General features: G+C 40.4%; 1 long non-coding RNA gene across 4 annotated transcripts in view; it reads right to left on the reverse strand.

Moving 5' to 3' along the window:
• The window catches only part of LOC106829739 (uncharacterized), a 65,892-nt gene extending 55,262 nt beyond the window's left edge, over positions 1-10,630 (reverse strand). For all 4 annotated transcript variants that reach the window (XR_001397740.3, XR_011503536.1, XR_011503535.1 and 1 more), the window contains exon 1: positions 10,380-10,630. This is a non-coding gene — a long non-coding RNA (uncharacterized lncRNA). The remainder of the gene's footprint in view (positions 1-10,379) is intronic.
• Between the last annotated feature and the right edge of the window lie 652 nt (positions 10,631-11,282).

The following is an 11,282-nucleotide window of genomic DNA, read 5'->3' on the forward strand; positions in this document are numbered from 1 at the left end:
CCTTTATTTCAGGATACAGGGAAAACTTTGAAGGATGAGAAACTGGAGTCAACTGTAGATAAACTTCTGGAATGGTACCAGCAGATATAAGCTTTGACAATATCATCTCCATCACGGTTGATTGTAAGTGATTCATAACTTTCTCACTTACATTGTTGTTAAAAATACTGGAGTCCTGAGTTTCTAAATTAATAAACTCCCTTACCGACAGCACAATATTCCCTTAATAACTTATTCCTGACACAGACCCCTTGTATGAACCTGTATTGATCACATTCTTAAATGGATCACAGTACTGGATTTCTAGCCGTAGAATCAGAATTCTCCCTCCTCCGTAAGGCAGGAGGGCCATGAGGTTTTCTTTGGCTAATTCACAGGGAGAAGGTGGGAAAGACTCGGGGACAGAAGACAAGAAAGTCTGATGCTCAACAGAAAGGGGACCCTGGATTTGGAGAAAAGGGACCTGAGATGACATGTTATTTAAAGAACTCTGTCTCCTTAAAGTTATATACTGCCAAAAATCTGTATGAAAATATAGTCTTTGGATTGAGTTGGGCATCATATGGACATAACAATTACATGTTCTTAAAAATCTTCATTTTCATCCAGATATTATACAGACAAGCAACTAGCTTTAGCAATCCTGCTAGTTAAGCATTCTGAAACTTTTCTGAAGGGAGAGGGTGAGGGATGCTTCCAAAATTCTGATGAAGATCCTTCTTCCAAGACAAAAACAAAGACAAAGCTTTGCTCGACAATTACAGTCATTTCATGGGCTGGTTGGACGCCATATTACAAATATCTGAAGTACTTCTGTACCTCCTGAATTTGCCTCTTATTTAGCTATTTTTCACATGAATAATGGACTTGCTAACCATGGAGAATTTCCTGACATAGGAAGCCATATGTCATAAATAGTATGTGATATGTGATCAATAGTATTGATAAATAGTATAGTCATATGTGATAATAACTTTTTGTTTCTAAACATTTTTAGTCCTGAGTAGACAGTGGATGACAAAGACATCATCCTTTTATCTTTTAAATATTGTTGGGTTAATTAAAAATAAAACTATTGTCTGGAAAAGATTCCTCAATTCTTTGCTTTCCAGAAAGAATCTATTTCTTTGCATCTGTCTTTCTGTTTGTCTGTCAATCGTCACTGCAACAAACTGTTTCTAAGAGAAGGAACAAGTAAAATCAACTTGGGAGAGCAATCCCAATTAGAGAAATTCTAGATAAAGAAAAAACTAAAGAATATAGTAACTCCTTTTTGTGGGAAATGGGTCAGGACTAAAGTTCTTCCATAAGAAAAGAATTTTCCATGCAAATGAAACCTTGGTTTTATTTTTAAGGTACAGTAGTCTGTTACTTTTGAATAATGATGGAAGATTTTATATGCCAGTGTTTCTTCCCCATTTTATTGGGAATTAAGACACACTAAAACTCTTTTATAATATACTTTAAAAGCACATAAAGACCTTTCAAATTTTATCAGAAGTTTTCATTTAATTAAATCAACTTTAAAAGATAATGTTTTTATTCTGAAATAAATCATTGTGTAAATTCATACTCTGTCAGCAATTTTTAAAAGTAATTCTCAATGTAAAAAATCAAAAGCATCTTATAGCCAAGTTAAACTCTAAAAAATTAATTTCAAACAACTGAAAATTATAGACAAGCATGTTTTGGTTTTCTTGATTTTATCACTAAGTAAGTTACAGTATTAAAAACACCTAGGTCAAAGGATTTACTCATGACACAAATCCTCCTCATGTTATTTCCCAAAGAACTAAAAAAGGAAAATAATTCTATATGGGCAGGTTATAGAGGTGAGAATATTGTTTAATTGTGCTTTAAGTGGGGCCTCTAAGGCGCCTGCTTTACATAAGAAAATAGCCCACCAAACATAAAATCTCTAAGTGGACTGTTCTGCACTTGTAGAGTGAATGTTTCGTTGTCAGAATTACAGATGTATAAAAATTATACATCCCTGCTGCTGAAAGACCAGTAAACTTTCACGCGTTCTGTAAAGACTGAAATGCTGGAGGCCAATACTCACAAAATTTAATGATCTTTCTCCTAATAAAAGCCAACTTGTTTTTAAAAAAAAATAAGGAAAAGAAAAGAATATACACATCTTAAGTGTAGCAGTTCCAAATTTTTTTAAAGGAGAGTGTGTGAAATCATTTATTTTATATTTTTAATTTGCTCATGTTTGTTAAAATCAATTCTATTCACAGGAATAACTGGAAATGTGAAATAATGCTGTGTGCCCGGCCCATCTTCTTGTACCTTGCTTTAAAGGAAGCCAGTTCTTGTTGGAAAATGACAATAATGTAAAATAAGAATGAGGCTGGTTTGCTAATGTTTATAAAGTTAATAAAAAAAAAACGAGGAGAAGAAACAAAACCCATAACAATTCACTTTCTTTTCAATATTTTGCCACTAAACTTAGGGGCTTTATGCAACTGGGTGTTTGATCGGTATCCACGGCGTACACTTTAAGAATGAGTTATACGCTGAGTTTCTCTTTTGTTATTCGGAACTCAGCTCATCTTCTCTTAGAATCAAATATTCCACTGGGTGGGAGGATTCCCTGGCTAGCTCACAAAATTCAAAATAACCCACAATTTAGCTCGCTCTCTATATGAGCAGTGTTTAAGCAGCAATCAGGTAAAACACTTTCTATAGAAAAATGCGTTCTATATCCCATTTCAGGGTTTCAGAAGTACTTCCACCACTGGGGCCATCGGAGTGGCTGGGGATTGAAGGGACGTGGAAGGACAGGGTGGTTAATCTTGAGGACCATGAACTCCTAAATTCTCCAGTATTGTTAAAAAAGATAAAATCATGACTCGCACAACTATAAAATGAACTCGTGTTAAAGACTTTTTTTAACTCATTAATTAACGGAGGAACAAGTAAGGTGTTACCATAGCATCAAAGAATTCAATAAACCACACACTTACGGGCAATAAGGAATGCTGAGATGAATTTACACAGACATGCAAAGGGATCTATCCATAGGGCAAGGATCAGTTACATTCCACCGGACACAATGAATTTGCATTTCTATAAATGAGTCATTTTCATTATTTTCAGTTTTCTACAACTTGCAGAATTATAAAAAGCTTGAAAACAATGAAAGGTAGAAAGAACCACAAGGATGCATCAGACAGGATACTCAGCAACTTCAATTTCATCATTTCAAAGTGTTTCACAATTTTTCCTGACAATATGTATAACAACAGAGTCCTTTCAAGTCAATCATATCCCTGATATTGTGAATTGGGGAGAAAATACCGAATTCCAGATAGCAATACTCCCACTCTATTAATCAAGTCTATACCAGGGCTGTCCGACAGAAATATAATGCAAGCCACAAATGCAGCCACATATGTCATTTTAAATTTGCTGGTAGCCACTGCAGGAGAGGGCCACCCTATACCACATTTAAAAAAATAAAATGAAACCATTACAATTAATTTTAGTAAAATATTTAAATAAATATATGCAAAATATCATTTCAACATGTAACATATGAAAGAATTAATAATAAGCTATTTTACATTCTTTTTTTGTCCTAAGTCTTCAAAAGCTAGCATATGTTTGACACTTACAGCACAAACTAATTTGGACTAGCCACATTTCAAATGCTTTACTAGCCACATGTGGCCAGTGGCTACGAGACAGCACAGGTCTATATAAATCAAACATTCATGAGCCCGCTAAGCTTTGCATTTTTTGGAGTATTAATTAAAACATTTAGGTCTGTCTCTGTGCCCATACCATTGTTTTCAAGGTAGCCAGCCAGGTTCCCAGACTTCTTCGTTTTGTAATGAGGCATGATCAATGCCCAAGGAAACTATCATTTGGAACAGTTGTGTAGTGTGGCCCTGTGAATTTTCTCATTAGCAGTCTGTACTGCTGTCTTTTCCCAGGGAGACCAGACTTACCCCTGTGAGGTGAGAGAGCGAGCGATGAGAGCACAGGGACATGGCAATAACCATAATAATAAACATAATATTGCTTTGCCTGTCACCTGAGTGTGACAGCACCCGTCAAAAACATTAACTTTTTCATTTTCATGTCCCCCTTGTGATGTAAAGAGAGGAGGGAGATTTCTCATAATCCCTCATTCACTGCGGAAAGACAAGAGACATTTTTCTTCCAAGCAAGGGAGTAACTAAGGTATATATCCACCTCAGCGTTTTGTATATTGTCTAGGCCCAAATGGATCCAATTCAGAGTTCTGCTTCTAGAAGGGAGAAAGGCCCCTCTCCACAGCATGGCCGCCATAGCATCCTGCTAGGTTGCAGCACAACATCATCAGTGCCAGGTGGATGATGAGGAAGAGAGACTAGAAGCTGAGTCAGAGCAAGGATGGTGCCGGGAACCTCCTCCTTTGAACTAGCAAGTTCATAATCTTGGTATTTATGTACTGCTCTTTACTGGCCCTTCTCCCCACAGGGATTTCTGAGAACCAGATGAAAGTCCCAGAGTCTGACAACCCACTGGGATTCCTGATAAAAAAACTTTATTTCAGGTGGTTCTGGAGGAACACTTGGAATTCTTCCTTTCCTAGTACAGTTCTGGTGTTTTATATAATCTGCGTTGGGAGAATAAGCCATAGGGCTGTGTATGTGTGTGTGTGCGCGTCTGTGTGTGTGTCTATGTATCTGTGTAAGAGAGAGAGAACAGCCAAAGGCTGCACAGAGACCCAAGACCTTTCCCTCACTCCTCATTTTCTTAGGACCACAGGGACTAAACTCAGTGCCCCAGAGACCAGTGGCCTATGGATTGCCTTACAATCCCTCCCACTCCCCTTATGCCCTCTCTTGAACTTTCAAAGGAGCATGCAATTCATTCTGCTCCCCACCCATCCAATCAACTATTTTGACTCTGCCATTTGCAGCTCGTCACTTCCTATGCATGAATAGCACTTTGACCACCTGGGTGACAGTCATCCCCTTCAACTGGCAGACTTCGTCTGCATTTAACATTAGCTGCTCAATAGTAACCTATTGAAGGACTAGGACCTATAATGTTTGCATAAGGCAGGAGCAGTTAAGAAAAGGCTACATGTGCTGAATTCAAGAAGGGGGCTCTTTCTTCCCTACTATAAACAGAAATGATTGTAAAACCAGAACCAGAAAGAGCTCCTCACCCTTTGGCGTGAGGGGGTTTCGTCTCTCTGCAAGGCCTCCTCTTGGAGAGCTGACTTCTCCAGGTTTTTACTGCATTCCAGAAAGGGAGATAGAAACCAAAGCAAACAACGTGCCCCCAAAGGACCCTCTCCTCCCTCCAAAAAGCTTCTATTTTTAATTTTCTGCAGCTTTTAAAACAGTTGAATGGGGAGGTTTTCAACAGTCTGTGGTGGAGGAGCATTCCTGCCTTCTCTAAGGACGCCCACTTTAGTAATCCCAGCTGGCAACGGGACTCCAGGGCCAGGGCTGGGCCGAGGGGTTTTCTTGGCACTTTCTTTTCAGCACATTCTGTCATCACAAAGTAACTTTTAACAACTGTGTTTTCCTCCCCACAAAAGAGTAGAAAGTGTGTTTTGAGCTGGTTGCTAACTACATGCAAAACGTCCCTCCTTCTCCCCCTGAGTGTCTGGCTTTAAGGCTAAAAACCCGTTTCACTGGTGCTTGCTCTTTATGTGGGTACTTGACTTTAGACCAGGCATCCCTAGGCTCTCTGTGGGATTTCTCACGTTCACCCCTCATCCACCCCACAAGGTGGGTGGCAAACGGTGAGCCCATCTTTGTCAGGTGGGGAAACAGGGCAGACCCATCTAACATGGCAAGTGGTTTTCTCAAGGGTGTATGGAGAATGTCAGCAGCAAAAGCGAATATTCTTTGCCTGACTCTGGTTTGTGGCCTCATGGCTACTCTTTCCCAAACACACGTGACAGAGTGCCATCCTGTAGGCATCAGATGTGCATTTGTTGTCAAGCTGCCAAGACATGCATTCGGCAGACATTTCTTGAACGGCTGCCACATACCATGCACCCTGACTCCCAAAAGCCAGCTATGCTCCCACGTAGGTCTCCTGAGGTTGAAGCAGCACTGGACACCCCTGAACACAGGGATCACGAGGAAGAGCAGAATTTCTTAGGATTTCCTCTATTTCATCCCAGGCTGCTTTTGCTGAGCTGTCTGTGTACCCACATGGCTCACTTTCAAGAGGACATATTTTAAGGCACTTGGCCATAGAAAGTACTAGACCCAAATAACGTCCTAGGGTTCTTAAGGACAGGACTTGAAGCTTGGGAAGGAAGCGCCAAATGAGCTGCCGGGCATGCAGGTGATGAGAAGAGCTCCGCCATGGTGGAGAGCTAGGCAGCCCAGATTTCAAAGTGATTTCTACCTCCTAATGTTACAGCCATTAAATCAAGAATTTAAACCTTTAGCCAAAATGCTCTATTTCCTAATACAGAGTTCTTACTTGGCAAAATGCTGCTTATAAATGTCTCCGGCTCTTTCCTCTTCTCTCCAGCTTTCAGAGCTCAACCAAAGCCCATTTCATATTGAAAAAGGAACAAAGCAGTAGAAAGCAAAAGCACTAATGTGTCTGGGCTCATCCCTCGCCCCATTATTTCCTATCAAGTTTGAATCCAGTAAAGCCCTATAGTAATTCAGCCATGAACTTGTTGCGTAAACTGGGAGAGGTTTGGAGCATATGTTTTCAATTCATTTACATTTGACTCATCAAAATAGGTTGCTTTTTTTTTTTTTTCTTAGAAGAGCTATTTGAAGTTTAAGGAATTATTCCTACCTTTTAAAATAAACCTTTTAGAGTCTTTCTCCATTCACAACAGGAAGCTGCAGAATGCTAAGAGAACAGAAACACAAATGCAGGAGGGTTCAGGGACGGTTCAAAACTCAGAGCCATGAATTTAGAGAGGGTTCAAAAGTTGGCAAAGTGAACCCTCTCATTCCTACCCACAAATAATAAATAACCATCACAACAAGGAAGAGGAGAAAGGGAAAGCCACTGGAAAGCCATAACTTATCCTGTCCCCGGCCTTCCAGCTCTCGCCAATAAAGCAGGACTTCTTCGGAGAACTTAGGTTGTGCTGCCTGCAGGGAGCTGAGCTCGTCTTCCGCCGTAAATTACCTTGCTGGGACTAAGCTTTCCTCCAGGTCCCACAGACAGGCAGCTCTGCCAGACCCATCACCCAGCCCTGTGCTTCTTAAATTATCCTTCATCTGGTTGTGACAAGTGAAAAGCTAGAGGGAGAATGATCACCCCCAAATCTGACCTTCCCATACCACGAGGTCTTTTTTTTACAAGGAACTATACCACAAGAAATAGACACAATAGCATTCTATCTGCAGACAAAAATAGGAGGAAAAATAGAGCTATCTGTATACTTCTCCAAATAAATAGTGCAATGTTTTCAAATTTGTCTACACGAAAGATTTTTTTTCATTGCCATGTAACCCTAAGTCCATTTCTGAACTGGGATAGCTGTAGCGAAGTTTAAAATCATCATAAGTGAGGATTGGAGGAAGATTTAAATTTTCCCCTTCATTTTCACTTTGCTATCAACAGCCCTGCTTTAGCTTTCGACCATATTCAGACGTGGACACACACAGACAGACATGTGCACACAAACTGAGGATCTAGAATATTTGAGTAAATGGCTGCAGTGCCTTGAAATGCGATCAAGCCTCAAGAGCAGGTACCAGGCCAAGGGAAATAACTCTTATCCATAAAAAGTTCCATAATAAATCAGACGGCTTTTTCTTCCATATGTCACCTGACATGTTTAATTTGTCTGCTTTGACAGAATTGTGGCAAGCGGAGCTGACTGTCGGTGAAATTAGAATGGGCCTTTGTGAAGAAGGGCAAGATATCAGGCCTGGAAGGGCACAGTGAAGGGGTACCTGCAGTAGGCATCTGATAAATGTTCGTGGGCTAGCTCCGTGTGATGGAGGATACAGAAGAAGGGAACAAAGATTTCAGACGTTACAGGTTTAAAATACATCAAGCCAATGGGCAGACACAGTAACAGTCATATTGTCCAAGAAATTTAACTTCTTCCTTTCCTCATTTGCTTCTCCCTGGAATTTGGCCTTTGTCAGAAACGATAGGAAATAACATAGACCTATTCATTTTCACTTCAGCATTTTACTTCTGGAACACGAGATTTACACCACAGACGGGAAAATGTGCTCTTTCCAATGTCTGGACCTTCTGAACAAGGGGAAGCTAGTGGATTTATTATTGTCAGGTTGGCTAACCTTGGATCTGGTCATACAATTTGTTATGAAAAGAAGAGCTTTTTACCTGGAGAAGGAACACACCTTGATCCAGCCAACAAAATGCCTTTAAACACCTACATCTCATTTAGGAAGAAGGATCGTGGTTACCATCTGTGAAGCTGGGTGCTCCCTTCCCTGCACCAGCTGGAATACCCTAACTGCTATGGGATCAGAGAAGAGACCATCTTCACCTTACTTCCACGTCTTTATGTACAGCAGACCACTTAATCTTACACTGTAAAGTAAGAATAATCTCTCCCCACTTTTGCAGATGAGTAAACTGAGACATGGACAGAGATCAAGTCATTATCCCAAAGTCGCCTAGTGGCAAGACCTACACTCAAATCCAGACCACCCACCGGGCCACCCACATGTGAGACAAATTCCCTGTCAGAGACGTTTGCACAAGATGATTACTTAAGGCAAATTATTATTCAATTTACCATAGGTTAAATACATATACCTTAATTCTTTATTTTTGTTCATTTCCTTTTCTCTGTTTTAATACAATTGAAATGTAATATACACACATAAAAGTGCATAAACATTCAGCTCCACGAGTTTTCACAGGGTGCGTGGAACCAGCATCTGGATCAAGAAACAGATCATTTCCAGCCCACAAGCCTCCCTTGTGCCCTCCTTCAAGTCATTACTCTCCCATGCCCCCAACCTTTATACTTCTTTCCCCTTTTCTTGCGGTGCTGGGGGTGGAATCTTCGGTTATGAGCACGTTAGCTTTGGAAGCAGACTGCCTGGGTTGAAATCCTGCTATACCTTTTACAAACTGTACATCCTCGTAACTTCTCTGTGCCTCAGTTTTCTCAACATTAAAATGGGGATATTAATAGAACCTACCTCACGAGGTCATGGTGAAGATTACATGCCATAGTGCATAGAAAGATCAGGGTAAATGGTAAGCCCTCAGGAAGCCCCAGCTGTTATTATTGCTGGAACACTTCCCTCCACTCCCAGAGACTGTCCTGGGAAGACCAAGAACGTACAAACACAGCAGAACAAGAGAGATGACAAAGGAGAGGAAGATAGAGGAGTCCCAACCAGGCCTGTGCTGTATGTCAATACAAGAATAAACCCGTCTCCAGGTGGGGGAGAGGATCAGAGCTGAACAAGCTGAGGAAGAGTTAAACGAGACAGCTTTCCAGTAGCACAGAATCAAGTTTTCAGAGTAAAACGATTATTTGAAACATTCTATATTTTCTCATCAGATATACATGCCAAAGAGGAGGAGGCACGAAGGCTTTTTTAGATCATCCATGAGCTTTCCATGACTCCTAATAGTCTGGAATTGAATGCGTATTTTTAAATTTCCTACAATAGAAAGAAATGGGCATGGAGGTTTTCGTGTTGCCTAATTTATGATTTAATTCCTGACATAACTTTTCAGGTAGAATAGATTCAGACATCTTTCCGTGTCACATTTCTTTACATTTTTGTGCCACTTGAAACATTTTTTACCCATTTAATTTAGGACTTCTCAAAATTCTCTGCAGTGTAAATCAACAGTAAATAGCTTATGTAAAGCATAGGTTCCGAGAAACCAGAAGCCTCCGGAAAATAAAAACTCAAGATTGAGAACTTGCTGTGCAAATTTCCTTTTTTTTCCAGCCCAAAGGATGCATTTACTGCCACAACCACATATTTTATGAAATACTTAACCAAGTTAAAAAAGAAAAGAGAAAGAAGAATAAAAACATATTTCAAGTCATATTAAAAACAACAAGCATATAATACCAGTTTGAATAAGGAGTTGACTACAAGAAAGGATTAACCTTAATTTAGATTCCCAACAAGTATCAAATAGATTGAGGTCTGATATATTGATTTGTTAAGTTAAAATTGGATTTAGGAAAACTCAAAATGGATATGAAAAGAGGCTCATTCTTCATTGTTTCTTTCTTTCCTCTGTCTCTGTCTGTCTGTCTCTCTGTCTCTCTTTCTCATCCTTACCCGCCCTCTCTTGCCTCTGCAGTTTCTCATCTCGTACTCGATTGTGAGGTAAGCAGACCAGAGATAGCTATTAAACTCTCATGCTGTGCACTTTCCAGTTCTGACAGATCCTTTTACCGCAATAGAGATAACATTACTTACAGAGCTTTTCAACAGCGTGGCCATGTGGCCGGCCAGGGCCTCTGTCTAAAAGGAACAAAACGCTTCCTTCCTGGGTGGCTGGCTGTGAGCTGGAACAGCACGCGATGTTCAAGATAAGAAAACGGAAGTTCCAAGCACTGAGCTTGTGGTTTAACCAAATGAGGTAAAGTAAGGAATGGGCGAACAGTAAGAAGCGGCTTTATTAGCAGTGCTGTGTCCGAGCCAGTGCAGGCTTTTGGAATTGGACAGCATCTCCCTCAATCACCAGCGAGAAGGCCTTGTCCCAGCTCCTCAGCTCTGCGTAGATATAAATATGAGATGAAGCAGCTTTGTTACCTTTTAGGGATATTGTAAATACCAAAGAGATCATCATAAAGTGATTCTTAATGCCCTTGAGCTTGTTTTGAAAGACGAAATAAATTGCATTTATAATTTCCAGTCCAGCAGCTAAGGATTTTGTCCACCCATTTCTAAAACCAAGGATTACCATCTAATCTCTTAGATCCCTCCAACCCTTTGGAAAATTGGGCTTGCTCTGAGCAGGATGCTTGCCATCATCTCAGCCTCGGCAATTGGCCTTCAGACTTTGACTTGCGCGACCCACTCATGGACCACAGGCCCAAATTCTGCCCAGGACAAGCTCTGGTCACCACAGCCTTCTTCTGAACCTCAGATTTTCCATCTGTAAAGTGGTGATGATAACAATATTAGTTCTTGCCTCAAGGAGATATTTCTGCTCAGCCTCCTGCAACCTCCAGTGAGTAAGGTAATGGACACACTTGGCCACAATTAGCTCTGTGATCCTTAGCAAGTCACTTAACTCTTTGGCTCTCCATTTCCTCATCTATAAAATGGGAAGAATAAGACCTACCTCTTAGTGAGTTCAATGGCACACAACTCAAT

The sequence above is a fragment of the Equus asinus genome, chromosome 1 (assembly GCF_041296235.1).
Source record: "Equus asinus isolate D_3611 breed Donkey chromosome 1, EquAss-T2T_v2, whole genome shotgun sequence".
Lineage (NCBI taxonomy): Eukaryota > Metazoa > Chordata > Mammalia > Perissodactyla > Equidae > Equus > Equus asinus.